This window comes from Protopterus annectens, chromosome 12.part0, assembly GCF_019279795.1.
Source record: "Protopterus annectens isolate FY-2018-M chromosome 12.part0, PAN1.0, whole genome shotgun sequence".
In the NCBI taxonomy this organism is placed as follows: domain Eukaryota; kingdom Metazoa; phylum Chordata; order Ceratodontiformes; family Protopteridae; genus Protopterus; species Protopterus annectens.
Genome location: NC_056746.1, coordinates 1,166,278,217 through 1,166,298,186, shown reverse-complemented (window position 1 = coordinate 1,166,298,186; position 19,970 = coordinate 1,166,278,217).

Here is a 19,970-nt window from a genome sequence, read left to right as displayed (position 1 = left end):
GATTAGCTTGTGGTCAGATCTGACCAATGAGGAATTGACCTCTGGTGTGGAACACTGGTCGCCATGTTGGTAATAACCAGGTCTAGGATATTGCTGCCCCTGGTGGGGGTGTGGATAAGTTGATCCAAGGCGTTGGAATTTATGAATTCCAGAAAACATTGAGCAAAAGAGTTGGTACACGAGTAGTTTTCCCAGTTAATGATGGGGTAGTTGAAATCACCCATTATTAGGGTGTTGGGTTGTACCCTAATATTTCTCAGTGTATCAAGAAATGAGGAGTGGGAATCCTGGGGCATGGTGGGGGATCTGTAGCAAGTTACAATTTGGATTTCGGTCTTGCCCAGAGTTAATTGCACTTGGGTAATCTCAGATGCATTATGCTGAGCAACTAGCCTGGAGGTGTGGATATCCTTAATGAATATGGACATGCCTCCACCTTTAGTGTTTCAGTCCAGGTTAGGTGGCCGAAAGGTATGGTGTGAATTAAAGCCTGGTAATGCAGGGGTGCTCTCTGGAGCCTTGAACTAGGTCTCTGTCACTGCACAGATGTCTATGTTCTCCATTTTAAGGAGTGCCTTGAGTTAATGCATTTTGAGGTGTAAACTTCTAGCATTGAGTAGCATTACCCTCAGATTTTGCTTGTACTTGTTATGGTGGTGAATTTGTCATTTGAACCTTGCCTTGCCTGTAAAGCAGTCATAGCTTCCTTATGTGCTGTGAACTGCAGAGCTCCTGCTTAGTGTGCTAGTGAGGACAAGATATTCTTGTTCTTTCTGCACAGGTATTGTTTCTGAGCACCTGTTCTGGAGATATGATGTTCCACCTGTATAAGGTGGATGTCTGCCATAAGCTTTCAAGAATGATGAATGATGCCACTGGTGTCACCCATTAAAGTAAGCAGTGTCAGCAGTGGTACAGCAACCTATAATAGTGCCAACCTGATCTGCTGTAGCAGTGGAAGGTAGAATCTAGGGAGAGAATGCTGAATATGTATTGGAAAAACATTTTTCCTCCACTTATTACATTATCTATTGTTTGTGTGTACTGAGGCATGCATATTTTTTACAGCCATCAGGAGTATGAGATGAGCAGGGCAAGAAATCACAAGGATGGATGTGACTATCCCAGCAATGGAATGCTTAGACCATGTCATGTTTGACATCCCACTATGTACATGCCATTGTTATGTGTGCCATGTGTGTTTACAAATTTGTTCTATTTTTCTTGTCCTGCTGCAGGCCAGTTTATGGTGCATGCTGTGATGTGGTAGTGGTCATCTTGGTGTGAGGTGGCCAATGTCTTTTGTGCTGGGCCATCAGTGGCCACCAGGTTTGCCTCTCAGCAAGGGGATGGAGGTTATCATGCCCTAGGTGATCTGCAGGAATTGCTGGCGACCTCAGTGACAACTTCACAGGAAAGAGGTAGAGCCTCCTCCTTTGACAGTGTCCCAGGGGATCTCCTACCTTCTCACAACATTAGATGAGATGCAGAAGCTACTGCCATGCAAGGTTTTCCAAAAGCTAGATTCCCCACTCAAGACTATGGAGTACCTTCTGACATTACTTGTCAAGTCACATAGTCAGTAGGTCCTGAAGGCTGGATCACTGAAGGCATAGCCTGTCCATGATATCTTTGAGGAGGTGATGAATGGATGGTTGTTATCCTCTGAGCGGGCCTGGCATTTGGCCATGGCCACTGCTCTATCCACTTCTATGGGATCATCTTTAAACACGATACTGCCATCCCTACCTTTTCTGTGAATATCACCCTTTTCTGTCTGTAAAAGCTTTTTTTTATGTTTGTTTGTCTGTCTGCTTCTGCTGCCTTCCTTTCTCCCCCAGTCCCTCCCTCAACCATTCCTTTCAACCTACTCCATTAACCTTTTTCCTCATACATTGATAGGTGGGCTATCTCCCTCACATAAAAGATTGCATTCCTCTTTCCTCACCTGCCATACCTTGGAAACATAATCCAGTTTGTAATTCTTTGTAAACATACATAACAGGAGCAAAGAGGCTGAGATCTAAGCTTCACAACCATCTATTAATGAGACTCACCAAAAGGCTTCCAAAACAGCCATTCCTCTAATAAAATTAGTTCAGATTAGCTCCCGAGCAAGTTTTTGTAAAGATTCATACTCTGGCATAATAAACAAGCCAGTTAAAACTAGTGAAAGGATCCCAAAATATATACACAGGAAAGGAAAGAAGCAGCTGATGCAACTTACTAAATTTATTAGTCACATACATTTAAATTCATGACTAATCCTGAGGCTCCTTATGTATAATAACTCTTCATCTTAATCCTAAAAAATGAGGATAAAATACAGAAGTTGAAACTTTTTGTTTAAGAGCAGTGTGAGAAATAATGTTAAACATAAAAGATGTCAGATTAGTACCATAGTCCTGTGGCAAACAGTGTAAAGTGAAGAGTACATTGAGCTGTGATACCTGTGATGAACGAGAGTATAGTCCCATCTGATCCCACCAAATGTGATACTCAGGGGCTGCAGTCTTATAATCTAAATTACTGACCAAGTAGTAAGTAAGGGATGTCTGACCTTAAGTCCCCACACAACGTACTCGCACGTAAGGCAGGTGCAAAAGGCCAAAAAGCAATTAAGAAAATCAAAATGAGGCCAGCACCAAAGAGTGAAAATATATAATATACTTTAATACATAATGACAAAACCAAAGAATCAGAAGAAGGCCTTGGGGCTGAAACCAGTCTGATTCTTTGGTATTGCCATTATGTGTTAAACGTTTGACTTTAAAAAAGATGGATGCCAACAGCTGATATGTCACTGATCCTAGTAGTTACCCTAAGCACATTAATAAATTACTAGGCGCAGGTTTTTAAAATGGAATAATAAAATATTGCTGAAGATTTATTACATCACATCTGACACTAATGACTAATAGCCAACACATGGTTCAGAAAGAGAGACAGCCACAAGATTACATGCAAGAGTGGCCAACATGCAGCTCAGACTTCCTCCTAGTAAGGAAAGGGCACTGGGGTAGAATCAATGATTGCAAAGTCATCCCCAGTGAAACAGCCCACAGCATAAACCACCTGTTGCCACAATCAGTTGCAATCACTTGTCAAAGAAGGCTCTAAGATCAACAGAGACCAGGCTGAAGACCTGGAAGTTGACTAAAGAGAAAGTACAACAGTTCAAGAAACAACCCAAGAAGAGGAGGGAATAGGTGGAGTTGAAAAAGAAAGGCAGCACCTCAAAACAGGAAAAAATATCGGAACAGATATGTGGCTAGCCAAGTATGGAAATAAGGTACATAAGGAAAGCTGGTGGTGAAATGCAGAAGTCCAGGAGTCATCAAAAGAAAGAAGTGTAAGAAGAAGTGGGAGATAGTAAAGACTGACCAGGCTAGGAAGGAATACTGGTTGGCTAACAAAGAAGCTAAGAAAGAAGTTGCAATAGCAATGAATAGGGCATAGGAGGCACCCTATCAGCTTCTGGAAAGTGACTCAGCAGGGGGAACAAAAAAACATATCAGGTTGTAAGGCAAAGACATAAAGAAAAAAAAAGATAGTCAGATACCCTTCATAAGGGATGCCAGCAACAACCTGCTCATCAGTCCACAGGACATCAAAGCAGATGGAAGGAGTATTTCCAGCAGCTTCTGAATGAAGAAACCCCCACAGAAGCTGCACTGTCCCAGACACAGCCTATGACAAGAGTAGAAGAAGAGCCTACCCTAAAAGAAGTAAGAATAGCACTAAGGAAAATGAAGTCAGGGAAAGCAGCAGGCTCAGATAAGGTCACAGCAGATATGATAAAGATGCTGGGTGAGATAGGGGAGAAGTGGCTCCTGAGGCTATTCATAGCAGTGTGGAGAGAAAGGCGTATTCCAGATGACTGGACAATAAGCATACTCATACCAGTGTACAAGAACAAAGAGGACATCCACAACTGTGGGTTGTACAGAAGCATCAAACTCCTGTCGCACTGCATGAAAGTTCTGGAAAAGGTGATTGATAAATGGATACACAGAGTAGTAGAATGTAAGATGGGAGGTGAGCAGTTCGGATTCAGATCAGTATGCAGCACAATAGACCCGATGTTTGCAGTGAGACAGATAGTTGAGAAGAAGCTAGAGATGAGGAAAGGGTCCAACTGGGCATTCCTAGACTTGGAGAAGGCATATGGCAAGGTCCAAAGAAAGATGATTTGGGCAGTACTGTAATGGTTCAATGTCTCAGAAACATTGGTAGAATTAATGCAGGCTAGGTACAAGGACTCAGTGACTCAAGTAAGAACAGTGTTCAGCCTCACAGAAGGGTTCTCAGTGGGAGTGGGTATGCACCAGGGTTCAGCTCTGAGCCCACTGCTGTTCATACTGGTGATGGACTACATTAGAAAATAGGTCAGAGTGGACAGATCAACAAAGTTGCAGTATGCAGATGATATGGCATTACAGGCAGTCTCTGAGCAAGGGCTTCAGCAAATGATAGGGAAATGGAATGCAAAACTGAAGGCACACAGGATGAAACTAAGCACAGATAAGACAGTGGTAATGGCAGCAAACTGGGGAAATCAGACGAAGCATAGAACTGAGATAGAAGGAAAGATAGTGGAGTGGGTTAATAGCTTCAAGTATTTGGGAGATGTGTTTGAGGGGAAGGGATGTAGTCTGAATAAAGAGATCAAAGCTTGAATCAGAGGGTCTGCAGCCAACTGGCATAGAGTCTCAGGTGTAGTCTATAACAGAAGAATGCCAATAAAGCTGAAAAGTAAGGTGTATAAGACAGTAGTGCAACCCATCTACTGTACAGTACAGAAACCTGGGCAGTAAAGACAGAGCAGATGAAGAAACTAGGGGTGATGGAAATGAAGTGCCTGAGAAGGGTGCTAGGATGCACACTGTGGCACAGATGAAGAAATGAGGACATAAGACCACATGCCAAAGTAGCTTCATTTGCAGAAAAGATCAAAGAGAACAGATTATGATGGTTCAATAACATGTGCAGAAAAGCAGAAAACAATCTGATGAAGAAGATTTGAGGCAGACAGGAAGAAGGTAAGAGGAAACAAGGACATCCAGCGAAGAGGTGGCTGGATTGTGTGAGAGAAGATCTGCATCAGTCAGGCATGAGTGTCAAAAAAGGCAGAAGTGTTGCATTGAATCAAGAGAGATGGCAACAGTTAACATGATACCCCAACCCCATGTAGTAAGTGTAAAAAAGGGGGCTGATGATGACCTAACACTAACTTTAAAGTCCAAATCTTAGTCACAGAAAAGTCACAGATAATGTTTTTTAGCCCAAGATTTGTCTCAGAAATGCAGATATCTTGAGCACACCCCAGAAGGCAAGCACAGCCTTACTGAATTCTTAGAAGTTGCTCTTTGAGCTTGTAGGAGTCCCAGTACTATCAACTAGCCAGGGGTGTGTCCAGAAAAAATAGAATACTGGAAAACATTTAGTTGACATAGTTCAATATACTCCCCTGCGCGCACACACACACACACACACACACACACACACACACACACACACACACACACACACACACACACACACACACACACACAAAGTCCAAGGCACTTTGGTACAGTTATCCCATTTTAGTTATCCCTGGAGGAAAAAGTTTGAATCCAAATGACTTTTTTCTTTTAAATAAACTTGCTTTGAACACAAAATATCCAGTCCAAATAAGGTATTACATTCTTTGATAAGGAGTAACTGTCTAAGGAGCAGTGAACTGACCATCTACAGAGGAGAGTTATAATCACTAGCTGCCCAGGATCACAGACACCTTGCTCCAAGTCCAGTGCCTTTCAATAATATCTTGTCAACAGTAACTGAATCTTGTCCAGGACTATTTTGTGTATATTTACACACACACAAACATCCAGTGTTCTCCAGGAAAGGTCAACGGTATCCATATAGTATCAGCATCCCTTCTATACCTTCATGGTAGCACAATGCCACCAGTTAGACCAATATGGTACATCAAAATCAGAATTACTAAGTTTTAAAACAAGTTGACTGTTAAATATTAGTATGGTAGCAACAGCTTTAAGCAGTTACTCTTTAAATAGAAAGATGTCACCAGCTGATACATCACTGATCCTAGGAGTTACCCTTAAGCAAATAAATTAACAGGCACAAGTTTTTAAAATGCAATAATAAAACAGCTGAAAATGTATCACATCACATCTAACACTGACTTGAAATTCCAAATCTTAGTTACAGAGAACTCACAGATAATGTGTCTAAGAAATGCAGATACCTTGATCATACACCAGATGACAACTTACTGAATTCTCAATAGTTGCTCTTTGAGCCTGGAGTCACATTACCATTACTGTCAAATATCCAAGGGTGTGTCTGGAAAATATTTTGTTGACATAGTCCATTAGACACACACGCGTGCACACACACACACACACACACACACACACACACACACACACACACGCACACACACGCGCACACACACACGCACACACACACACACACACACACGCACACACGCGCACGCACACACGCACACACACACTCACACACACGCATACACGCACACACACACACACACACACACACACACACACACACACACACACAGGACCAAGTAACATTGGTATAGTGGTCCCAGTTTAGTATTCTCTAGTGGAATAAGTTTGAATCCAAATGATTTTTTTTCATTCTAAGTAAAGCTGGTTTGAACAAAAAAGACCCAGACCAAATAAAGTATCACATTCTTTGATGGAGCGTAACTGTTTAAAGAGCAGCAAACTCTGCAAATGTGTGAGAGCTTCAAACTAGTTTTACTTATAATAGCCTTCTGCAGTTCTGCTAAAAGCAATTACATATTCTGTACAGTTTACACTATTTTTCTTAAACATTTATATTTTCAAAATTCAGCACAGTTTAGTTACCTATTCTAATTTCTCTTTTAAAAATAGCTAAATTTTCTTCATTTCATTGGAATCTTTCTATAGTATCCTCCCAGAAATTCTAGAAGTATCTCAAGAAGTAAATTGAACTGAGAAATTCTTTTCAGAAGCCATTTCAGTAAATTTATATTCCTAAGAGGGATGTGTACTTTCTTAGGAGGATTAAACAGGAGAATTCCCTTATGAAAATTTTTAATGTTTGTTCAGGATGACAGAATTAGTTCCCAAAGAAGTCAGGCTGATACTGCTGAGCAACCAGCCTTCAGAGAAGTCTAGGACGACTGCAATCTAAGCAAATGAGACAAATATTCAAGCACAATAGGTGAATGCTTGAGGCAGCATCTAGCCTTGAAACCAGAAGATGAAGGACATTCATTTAGGTGAGGAATATAATGTGGTAGTAGGCTTCCTAGCCTCTATCAAAATTCTGCTAACCTTGAAAAAACTAAGACTGTATTAGGGAACAAAAGCTCAGCCTTCACAATGTGTGGTGAATAAGGTGCAAAAGCACATGAACCGCCCATCCTTAGTAATGCAATAGATTGCCTTTCCTTAGTGGAACTCATAAGAGTTTGACTATGTTCAACAGAACAATTGATCACCATGGCTGTCTTGGCTATTTGACAACTACTACGATTAGTAACATCCTTTCCATTAACCTTTATAAGTTTCCCCTCCAGGCCAGGTGACTGCTTGCATCTTGCCAATATCCCATCCAATCTCTAGCCTGGTGTTTGCCCTTCCTATTGTATGCTGATGCATACTGAGAGTATTAGCCAACCCTCACCATCACATTTTGTTCATTATTTGTGCATCTCTGTGCACCCCATGTAACGCCATCCTAATGTGTGCACATCCACCGCATTTGTCTCTCCTGTTATGTGTTTGTAAGTTCCTATACACTCACATACTTCCTTTTTCCTTTCTTCTGTCCCATGTTTTTCTTGCCTCCTTCTCCCACTTTCTCATCTTTCCTGGAGAAAAGGGGAATCAATCCTCACATAAAAAGTTGTCCTGCTTCCCACCCATTCCTGTAGATGCCTGTAATTTATCACCCTTTATGTCCCTCTGCCTGCTTCTAGGAATGTGTCAGTAGACGGAAGACTCTTTCAGCAAATGTCAGTTATATGAAGCAAACACATTGAAAGTCTCTTTCAACACTAATGGAGTTCATTCTTTACTCCATGCTGTGCAACTGTGCAACCATGGAGTACATATATATAATTCTAAAGAGTGTAGGAAATTCCTTCACATGGTCGGGGGTTACCCCTGCAAAAAAAAAAAAAAAAAAAAAAAAAAAAAAAAAAAAAAAAAAAGAAACTTACTTCAGTGTTCAAGTGTTTTTCAGTGAACTTCTTAAAATGCTTAGAACTCACTGTAAGTTAGTCTTTCAACATGAATCCCTTGCTGTTTTTCCATTTCCTACTCTCATATGTACCCTTTTCCACACTATTTATCCATCATAAGGATGTCCACATGCATGTGCCTCCCTTAATGCATTGTAAATGCCATTCTAGTATAGCTGCATGCACAGGCCTTCACTTTCTGCCATTCAGCTGAGGGATATACTGCCAGGCATGCCAGCACTCTTGTGTACACCACTACTAGTGACATAACACATGATGTTAACTAGTGGCTAAACGTGTGTACAGCTTCTTTTCATGAGGACCGTATGGGGCATGGGTTTTCCATGCTTACTTATATGATATCTATGTCCATGTGACTGTATTCATAGGTTCATAGGTTCATAGGTCAGTACTAAGCTAACTACCCTTGCGAGCCATTGTAAGCCTAGCCAATTATCCCTTGTGAGACTCAAACCCTGCACCTTGTGTTTGTAAGGCAAACACCTTAACCATTAGGCCACCCTCCCTACCCTTCTATAACTCTATCGCTGTGTGGACTGAGCTCACTTCGTATTTGTTGCACTACTTGATTACCCTCTATCTGAGCAGGCCTCTGTGATCCATGGACCCACATCTTTATTTCAAAGTCAAAGTAAACTTTATTGTCATACAGATCAACACAGAGGAAAAAGTGCGTATCACTGCACCAAAATTTAAATACTCAAGTCTCATACCATATGAATGACAGTTTACAGAAGAAAGATAGCTTAAATTAGTAAAAAATTAAATAATAAAAAATAAATAAAGTAAAAAAAATTGAAAGGTTTTTTACAGTAGAAGCAAAACAAATACAACAACAATGGGAACAGACTCTTCACCTTAATCCTAAAAATGAGGAGAAATATAAGGATGTATAAAAAGTACTATAAATAAATAAAAGAGATAGACATGTAAAAGTTACCCACCACCAATAAATGCCATAAACTTACAGTCTGCAGTTTTTGTAGTGCAGCTAGAGCTATATAAAGTGAGCTATGCAGAGTTATGTAAACAACAATGACATATTGCACATAAATAATGTTTGTTTACCCATTTAGCATGTTAGGCTATGGGCTTGTTGTTCAGCAGTCTGATAGCATGTAGGAAGAAGCTGTTATGGAATCTGGATGTCCAATACCTTTGATCAGCTTGAGAGCACTTTCCATACCAGACAACAATGTTGTTTGTCAGTACACTCTCAGTCGTGCCTCTGTAAAAGGTAAGTAGGATCTGAGGGGGGAGGTTAGCTCTACAAAGTCTCCGAAGGAAGTAGAAACATTGTCGGGCTCTCTTTATAAGGTAGGAAGTGTCTGTGGCCCACCTTGGGTCTTGTGGGATATGTACCCTGTGGAATTTGGTGCTGTTTTCTCTCTCCACTGTGGCGCCATTGATGATGATAGGAGTGTGTGGCTTAGTCACCTTCCTAAAACCAGTGATGATTTCCTTGGTTTTCCCAACATTTAGTGATACGTTTTTGTCAGTGCACCAATGAATGAGTTGGTTCACCATGTAAGACCCCTTATCTTCCCTCTTGATAAGCCTAATTACTGTGGTATCATCTGCAAATCTGATGATTCTATTTGACTGATGCATGCGTAGCTGTGAATTGTAAAAAGAAGAAGAAGAAGACTGAGTACGCAGCCTTGTGGGACCCCAGTGTTTAGGGTGATGCTGTATGAGTGATGTTTTCCTACTCAGACTATTTGTTAGGAAGTCGAGGATCCTGTTACATATTGTGTTTTCTAGGCCCAGATTACTCAGTTTATACAGCAGTTGTGGAATTACTGTATTGAAGACAGAGCTGAAGTCTATGAACAGCATGCATACATAACAGTCCTTATCTTCCAGGTTGTCCGAGATGTGATGAAGTGTTTAGGCTATGCCATCTCCAGTAGAATGATTTGGATTTATAGTTATAATTACTGTCTTCACCACCATACAGCACCACACATGGATACACAGTGCTTCTCTATGAATACCAGCCCCCCCATCTAAAATGAGTAACTGATCCTGGGATGCCTCCTCCTACAAGTAGAATTGTTTCTCCTGCTTCATGCTTCCCAGTCAATATCCCTTAAATGACCTAGTTGGAGAGAATAAGAATTGTGTTTTATGCCAGAATCAACATCATTATCCACTATATCTGAAATGTTGTGCTCATCTAAATACATTATTTTATTTATAGCAACAACTCATTTATTTAATTTCAGAAGACAAAGATAATATCCTGGTAAGACCCTTGTGCAAAGGAGACAAAACAGTTTTCATTTCCTTGTTAACTACAGGGTTCTCCATCTTTTGTACAGATTTTTTCAAATGGTTTTCATTGTATACTGAGTTGTTTTGGTGCATTTTAAACTTAACATCACCACAAGTATTTGGATATAGTAAAAATGGCTTCCACTGCTGATAGGCCATGAACTGCAGCATTTTTTTATTTCCTCACCACAGATAATTAGTTACTTACAGCAAAGAAAATGCCCATTCCATATCTATAGCAGTCTGCAGTGTCTTTCATCCTTTATTTATGAAAATGTTGAAGGTTAGGAACTTTATATTTGAAGATTGTACTAACCAGAGAGAGAGCAAGGCTAAACAGCTGTTACCATTTTGTAACCACCTTGGAAAGTGAGTAAAAACATTCTAAGGTATGAATATTCCCCTAAAAGAGCATCCCACAAAGTTTGATAATAAGAGTCTTATGCCTTGTAGTAAACATTTTCATACGTGTCAGGTTATAAGTATCTGTAGATTAGAAACCTCCACTAGTATCATAAATTCAGGGATTTACACTCAAGTTTAAATCTGTATAAAAAAAAATGTGTGTGTGTGTGTGTGTGTGTGTGTGTGTGTGTGTGTGTGTGTGTGTGTGTGTGTGTGTGTGTGTGTGTGTGTGTGTGTGTGTGTGTGTGTATGTGTGTGTGTGTGTATAATTTTGCTGAAGTCCATCCTCTTTTCTTCTTTTCTTTATTACCTGGCAGGCCGGTTCACTATTTCAAAACAATGGCTACAAGTGAATTCTATTACAAGAATTCAAGCCATCTAGTGGTATTGCCAGCAGTTCTGGTTTTACAGGTTGAGTAACTGGCCAAAGTACTTGCCAAAAAGAATGAGAAGGAGTGGCATGAACAGAGCAAGAAAAATGTGGCTGGTCAGCAAAACAAGGAGAGACAGAAGAAGTACTATTCTGTTACTGCAGCTTTTCTCCCCAGACCTCCACTGGAAAGGAGATACCTTAGACCACCATGGTCAACAATAGGAAGAAACAAATAAATAAATGCCTTCTAGTATATATAATGAGTATTTCATAGAAACTGAGTGATGACAGTATGCAATAGGATGGCATTGTACTCTTTCACATCACACTAGTCTTTGGTGAGTCTGGAAGACTTCTTTATTTCATCTGTTGTGCTGTTTGCGGTACAGAGGCTAATGAAGCAGTTTGATGCAACAGATAATTAGCAATAGTGTTATTCGGCTATATTAAATATGTATTTTATAATGCTGTAGATTGCACCAATGCACTGTGACAGTATAAAGATACAGTTAACAACAGTGTCATATGAAAATAAAACCCGCCTAAAGCACACAAACATTTATATCTATTTTACATTAAGTTAACTTGATGTAGAAGTATGAGACAGGGCACTTGATCTGTGTGATGGGATTAGAGTGATAGCGTGTGTGTGTTTATATAGGGGGAGGTGATGACATTGGATTGATTTTGCAAGGGTAGTGGTACTAACAGCCTGCTGAGTGTGTATGTATGTCTGTGTATGAAGATGTCACAAGGGTAATGACAGTGACACCCTGGTGTGTGTATATATGTGCCATGCACAAATATGCATTTGTGTGTCTGTGTAAAAGTGATGAGGCTTCCTGCCTGTTGTGTGGTGCAGAAAATGAGAATAGTTACCTTTTCTGACTTGGAAACAAGTGCCTGTTGCATGTCAAGGGTGGCATCTGTGGCCCAACTATTGTATGTATGTGCTGAGTTAGGAGACCCCACAGACTGTTTAGGAGTCAAACCTGGTCTAGCATTCTGCTGTTTGCATGTGTGAAGAAGGAATGAAACTAAGAGACACAAATTTATTTTGAGAGTAGTCATGACCAAAAGGAGCTAGTCCTGAGCTTTACCCCAGTTAACCCATGAATCCTTGTCATATGGAATGCCATGCTCCGTCAAAAGAAGGTTAAGGTGGTGAAAGCAATGTAAAATATGCATTCGCTTTGGTTTGTTATTGTGCAAGTGGTATGGAAGTTTATTTTAAGGAGTTTTGTAAAATAAGCTTTCCTGTGAAAAGATACAAGGGCATAGCTCTCCATGTTTGCATGAGTATTTAGATGGTTTATCTTGATGTGAGATTTTTGCCATTTTATTGAGACTGTCTAAGATGCTTCTGTTGTATATATATATATATATATATATATATATATATATATATATATATATATACGCTTTTAGCAGTTTTAAATGTACTGTTTCAAGTATTTTAACTCCAGATTAGAAATTCAGCCATATTTTCAGAACATCACAAGACTGTCTAGCAGAACAGCAGACAGTGTAATGGCTATGAACTGCTTACATTCCTGGGTTTTAATTCCTCAGTCTGCATTTGCATACTGTGTGGCTCTGAACATGTCCCATAACCAGAGAGTGTTCCTAAGCGTCAGTTCATTTGGATCACTTGATTAACAAAATATGTAAATAAAAAGGTTGGAGCAAGCCCCAACACCTCATGCAGAATATGCCTATCCCTTAGTTAATTTAACAACCTTGGGACTAATGTTTCATATTCATTTTAAACGGTCCTTTGTTTGCCATGGATGTGCTTAACAATACAAATACCCATCATAAGAATGTGTCATTTATTGTCATTCATGTAAATAGCATAATGAAACCCGAGGTCAACATATTACAAACTACTGCAATTGCAAATGTATTCAACCTGATGAAAGTGTCCTTGCAATATCAATAATTTTCAAAATTTTAATTTTAGTTTTAATGAAAAACCTATCACTATCTCACTGCTGTAGAGTGAATGATAAATTGGATTTGTTTGCTCCATGAAATTAGTTTTTTTTTTTTTTAAATCTTTTTATTGATTGTTTTGAAATTATTACAAATCCAACATATAACAACAACAGACATGTCAAACAACAAATATACAAGTAATTAACCTCCAACAACATATCCAATAACTATCTACAAATCTCATCTAAACCCTGACCCTGAAAAGTTCGAAACAGTTTTTATTATTTGCATACTATATACTATTTGAAGATGTGACCATTTTTGTTTATTACTTTCATTCATGACATAGTATCGTAGGAGCAGTGTGTTGAAACTTTGTAGGAAAATATGGAAGACTTGGAAAACCACCATTTAAGAGCCTGCAGTTAATGAAGCATGTATATTATTTTATATACATTTCACTCTTGAAGTACCACACATGGCTGAGTAGGTTGTGGCCAGTACTCTTGGGGTCCCATTTTTAAAATCGAGCATAGCGATTATCGAGTGCAAGCACGCTCAGCAACAGAAGGCCCACTAGTGGGAAGTATGTCAACAAGTGCAACCAATGTCACTGATGGAAATACTGTAGAATTAATTGACAGTTGTGTTCACCTTATACTTGTTGGATAACAGAAATAATGAGTATAGCTTTAGAAGCCAGACAACAGGAGACTTTGAGTGATTAATATGATGTTGTAAGCTCGACAATAGCAAAGTGTCAGAACTACTCTGCTAGATAATAATAAGAGTTGCACTCTTTACTACTATTCATGTGGCTGGCATACTCAAATACTAAGTGCAATGCAGGGGCCCAGGGTGCAGGTAGTGTGCCCACTCACACGTCTCTTTAGCTGGAAATGCATTGTATAATCCAGCTTCTGACAGTGTCAGGACTTGTTAAAGCACTCCTACAACAATGCGTGGGGCAAGTGGAGAGAACAGGTGTTTGGCATACTCACATGTCGGCAACACTCCTTACAGTCAGTATTCTGGTTGCTGATTTATACTTTATTTTTTATTTATTTTATTGATATAAACAATAAACTTTATTTATTCTCTGAGTGTATATGAATAATAAATAGTTGCAAAATGGTGAATTTCAGTGCTTTGCAGTTTTTTTCCTTGTGGGGAATTCATTACAGGTTACGTAAAAGACTGCAAGATGAGATTAAAAGGTTCATAGGTGTATGCTAGGTTAATGACTATTGAGGTCTTTCTGACCCTAGCCTTGTAACCCAAATATATCTCATGAGTTATTGTGCCTTAGATGTTATTTTAAGGCGTGTATGTTAGTCTGGGCATGATTTAATGGCTACCTCTATCCTTCAGAGACATAGGTGTCAGACCAACAGTGGAATTTCTGATTGCCCATCCACTAGTCCAGGATGCACTTGAATAAGGTTAGGGAAGGGCTCTGCTTCCCATGGATGGGACATCTATTCCAGAGAATGGAAATAAACTCTGCTGCATGCAGTTAATGGCCATGGCATGCACTGTTCTTCCATGTTATAGCACTCCTTGCTCTCAACAATGTTTTTCAGATGGTCTGTTGTTGTGATTTGTGTTGCAGGTAGAAAGTCGGGTCCCTCACATTAACTTCTTATTTGCTGATGGTGTGCTTTTACTGTGAATAGATTACCCACAACAGTTACTTCAGATGGAAAACCTGTCCCTTCCTCAGCCTGCTCTTCCAACAGTAGTGGTATTCTGGGTGTGGGGGACATTATGTACTAAGGACCTGTACATGACCCAGAATACCAGAAGAAACACTGACAGAAATCCTTGTTTTTTGCAGAATATTGTGACACATTTTCAGTGTCATCAAGCTATGTAGCTGTACCCAAGCCACTTCAGCAGACCACTGACAGTGCCAGGGAATCATGTTTTTATCAGGGTAAGGCATCCTATATTTCCCCAACAGACAGGTCATTGTGATGTGGTGCTTAACTAGAAGGTGGAAGGTGATGTTTCTGTCATACATCTCTGGCAGTATCTAAGACTGAAGGTGTCATTGCATTACTTACTCACATTGGCACAAGTAGACTTCTGTTTCAGTTCCAGAGAAGTGCTCCTCACTGCTTTAATTGCCACTTTCTCAAAGTCAGTCAACACATATTTTAGGTGCAGTTCCAGGTCCATTGTTTTGGCCATATCAGAAAAGAGGCTGAGCACGATCTCACAGGCAACCTCAAACTCTAGGTCATGAGAGCATATACTAAGGACATGACTTTGCTTTTGCTGACCTTTGACACTTTCCCATGGAGTGTGTTCAGTTGTTTGTATACACAAGCTTTGGTTGGGAAATCAGATCCATGAGGCAACATTCTGATGCCTGAAGGGCTGTGTTAATTAGTACATCATCCCCACAGTGTTTTGGGATGAAGACTATTCCTTCTCCTGATGGGTATTATTTTGCCTACATGCCAGTGGGGTCCCTTGAGCACCATTTCTTCACTCAACCTTTACTCGCCTCTTCCTTCAGTCTGATTCACAGATCTGGTAGGAGGTAGATACTGGACTACCTCAGAGTCCACCATCATCTCTTCATTTGGTCTGCTTCAGAGGTCTGGTAGGAAGTAGATACCAGACTACCTCAGCATCCACCATGCTAGTCACCTGCTGTATGACTGACATTGGCCCATCTTGATAGCTGACTCACTGAGTATTTTGGCTAGTTTCTGTGGGGTGGTGCCTATAGAACTTGAGTAGCTTTTCTTCCTCAGCCTAAGTCAAAATGATAGCTTTGCCTTTGCAACACTTTTTTTGCTTAAAGCTACAACTCCAATAGCACAGGTTAGGAAGGAGTACTGGCTGACTGACAAAAAGGCTAAGAGAGAAGATGCAATAGCAAACAGCAAGGCATCACAGAAAATCTGCCACCTTCTGGAAAGTGACTCAGCAGATGGCACAAAGAAGCTCTATCAGGTTGCAAGGCAGTGACAGAAAAGTAAAGGAGATAGTCATTAGATATCATTCACAAATGATGCCAACAACAGGTCTATATTATAACATCGAAGTCTAAAAACATCAAATGTTATAATATCGACCACATTCAATCGAAACACCAGAAAACCGAACAGTCAGAATAGCAAATTTTTTCCCAGGGAAAAAATTTGCTGTTCCGACAAACATACACACAACTCAAGCACACCAAAATAAATAATCCACACACATACACTTCATGAAACCCTACACTAAACCAGACATACACCACTAGCTACCCATTTACCTTAACCCAACCCAAACCCTAAGGTCCCTAACTATCGCACATTCACCTTACCCACTCCCTAACCCTAACTCACCTACCCCACCCTAACCCTCATGTCCACACAATCGCACATTTATCTGACCCGTGCCCTAACCCTAACTCACCTAACCCATGCCCAATCGCACACTCACCTTCATTCGCACACTTACCTTAACCCGGTCTATAACCTTTGCTCCACAGTTGAGGAAATAGCGAAGCTGCAGAAATGGCCCACTGAATACTTTCCCTAGGAAAGTATTCGGTGTTCTGTAGCTTCACTATTTCAAGCGTTCGCTCTATTGGGTTCGATATTATAACATTTGAAGTTTTTGAATTTCAGTGTTATAATATAGACCTGCCAGCAACAGTCTGCTCACACATCCAGAGGATGTCAATGGCAGATGGAAGAAAATCCCACAAAAGTTGTACTTCCCCATACACAGTCTATAATGAAAGATGAAGAAGAGCCCACCCTAGAAGAAGTACAAAGAGCACTGAGGAACAGGAAGTCAGGGAAAGCAGCAGGTTCAGAAGAGGTCACAGCAGATGTGATCAGGATGTTGGGTAAGTTAGAGGAACAATGGCTCCTGATGGTACTCATCATGATATGCAGAGGAAGGCATCCCCAGATGAGAATAACCATTCTGGTACCAATATACAAGGACAAAAGGGACATTCACAACTGAGGGCAGAACAGAGTTATGATACTCCAGTCACACTACATGAATGTGCTGGATAGAGTTTGAGAACTGAATACACAGAGTATTAGTATAAAGACAGGAGATGAGCAGTTCACATTCAGACCAGGATATAGCACAACCAATCTGTTGTCTTTAGTGAGACAGATAGTGAAGAAGAAGCTGGAGATGAGGAAAGAGTTCAACTGAGCATTCCTGGACTTCAAGAAAACATGTGACAGAATCTCAAGAAAGGTGATTTGGGCACTCCTATGATTGTTCAAAGTCCTGGAAAAATTGGAAGTGCAAGCTACATACCTTACAACCTGCTACCTCTGCAACTTCTCCCAGTTGGCTTTCTCACTCCAGACCCCCCTCCCCAAACTCCTTCTTCGCCTACATCACTTCTGCTTCCACCCTGTATTCCCACCTGCTGCTTACCTTTGATATTTACTACAAAAATTAATTCACATTTGTTTTTCTCCTATGTTAATAATATTTGCTTATTCTTTCAATCATCTGCAGGACTGTGATTCCTCCATGTTTTGTTTTTTTGTTTTTTTTTTTTTTGTGAATTTCTTTACCTGGGCTGTGTCTCCAAATGTTCTGCTGTGATCAGTGTACTACCCTGGTAAACAAACTTAATAAATAAATAAATAAAATAAATACATGTACAAGGACCCAACGACACACATGTCCACAGCTAGTGGGGTTTCACTTTATTGGCCTGAAATTGCCCATAAATAGACTTAAAAGAAAAAGTCATGGACATTCAGAATTAAAATTTAGCTGAAACACCTGATGTCCTTAAAGGGTAATTTGCATATATCCCATGTCGCCTATAATACAAGAAGTTTAATGTATCACACAGTGGAAAGTCTAGCTTTGCTAGATTTTTCTTTTTGTGTTTTTTAAACAAGTACAAACAGACTCACAGAGATGTGTAGGAGTCAGGGTTCAGATTCAGCTCTGAGCCCACTGCTGTTCATACTGGTGATGGACTACATTAGCAAACATGTTGAAGGAGACAAATGGCATGGCATTACATGCAGAGTCTGAACAGGAACCTCAGCAAATGATAGGGGACTGGAATGGAAAACTGAAGGCACATGGGAGGAAACTGAATACAGATAGACAGACAAAACAGTTGCCATGGCAGCAAATGCAGGAACTCAGAAGAAGCTGAAACTTGAGATAGAAAGGAAAATACTGGTTAATAGAGTCAAGAACTTGGGAAGGGTGTCTCAGGAGAAGGGACACCTGAATGAAGAAGTCAAAGTTAGAATCAGGGGTGCTGTAGCCAAATGGTACAGGGTGTCAGGGAATAGTGTGTAACAGAAGAAAGCCAAAGGAGCTGACAAACAAGATGTGTAAAACAGCTGTGTGGCCAGTGCTTCTGTATGGCACAGCTACCTGGGCAGTGTAGCACAGCAACTGAAGAACTTGAGGTGATAGAGATGAAGTGCCTGAGATGGGTGGTAGGGGGCATACTGTGGGACAGGTGGCAGGAACCAAAGTAACTCCTGCTGAAGAGAATGTCAAGGAGAGCAGATTATGGTGGTTCACTCACATGTGCAGCAAAGCAGAAGATGATCCGGTGAAGAAGATTTGGGACAGACAGGAAGATGGCAAGAGGAAATGATGACATGTAGCCAGGAAGAGGAAATGATGACATGCGACCAGGAGATGGATGGATGGATGGATGGATGGATGGATGGATGGATGGATGGATGGATGGATGAATGGATGGATTGCATCAGAAAAGACCTACAAGATCAGGCATGACCATCAAAGAAAGTAGGAGACTGGCATTGAATTGAGAGACGTGGAGACAATTGCCATGACACCCCAATCACATGTAGAAAATGGGAAAAATTGCATTGATAATGATGATGACCAGAACCACTTTTCTTTACTCTCCAGTTGCCAGTGTCAGCCATTCAGGACAAACACTGGCTTGCCTTTCTAAGTAAGCAGTAGGTAGTACACTGTTCCAGTTTCTCTGGGAATCATATCTTCCTTCTGGGTGTATTGCACAGTTTGCAAAAAAAACTGCACTATCATTACAAGTCACTACTTCTTCCATGGGGAAACACTCATGGTTACCACTTTCTCAGTGTGAGGAAGTATCTGCATCCACTAAATACAGATTGCAATATTTATTTTTATAGCTGTATGCAGACCACAACTGGTTACACCATCAACACACACAAAGATAGGATTTTTACCTGCATGAGCTTTTGGATTAGACTGTGTAAGTCAAGCACATACACATCAACCTTGAGTAGGGCTTTTTTTCAATTTTAAATATTTTCATCCAATAAAATGTATTTCAGAAAATCTCACACCTTTAAATAAAAACTATTACTTTGAGCAGTGATAGTCACTTCTGTTGCAAGTAATATGTGACCTTGGGATACAAGCTTGTTTCAGTTATGCTACCTCTGAATAATTTCTAGGCAAATAAAGTACTATATCATGGACAAAACCACACGTAGACTGCAAACAAACTGCAGTCACACTTGTTTGTCTGACGTGTCCTCACTGCCATCACATTTTGAATTTAATATGTCTACCTCTCTAAGCTTCCTGTTTTTGGACTAAGGCTGCCAGTTCTTTGCTAAATAATACTTCCTCTACCATACCTCTCAACTGTCCATATTTTTGCAGAATGTCCAGATTTTTGTCTCATATTTTTGGTCCGTCCCTCATAAAATTTGT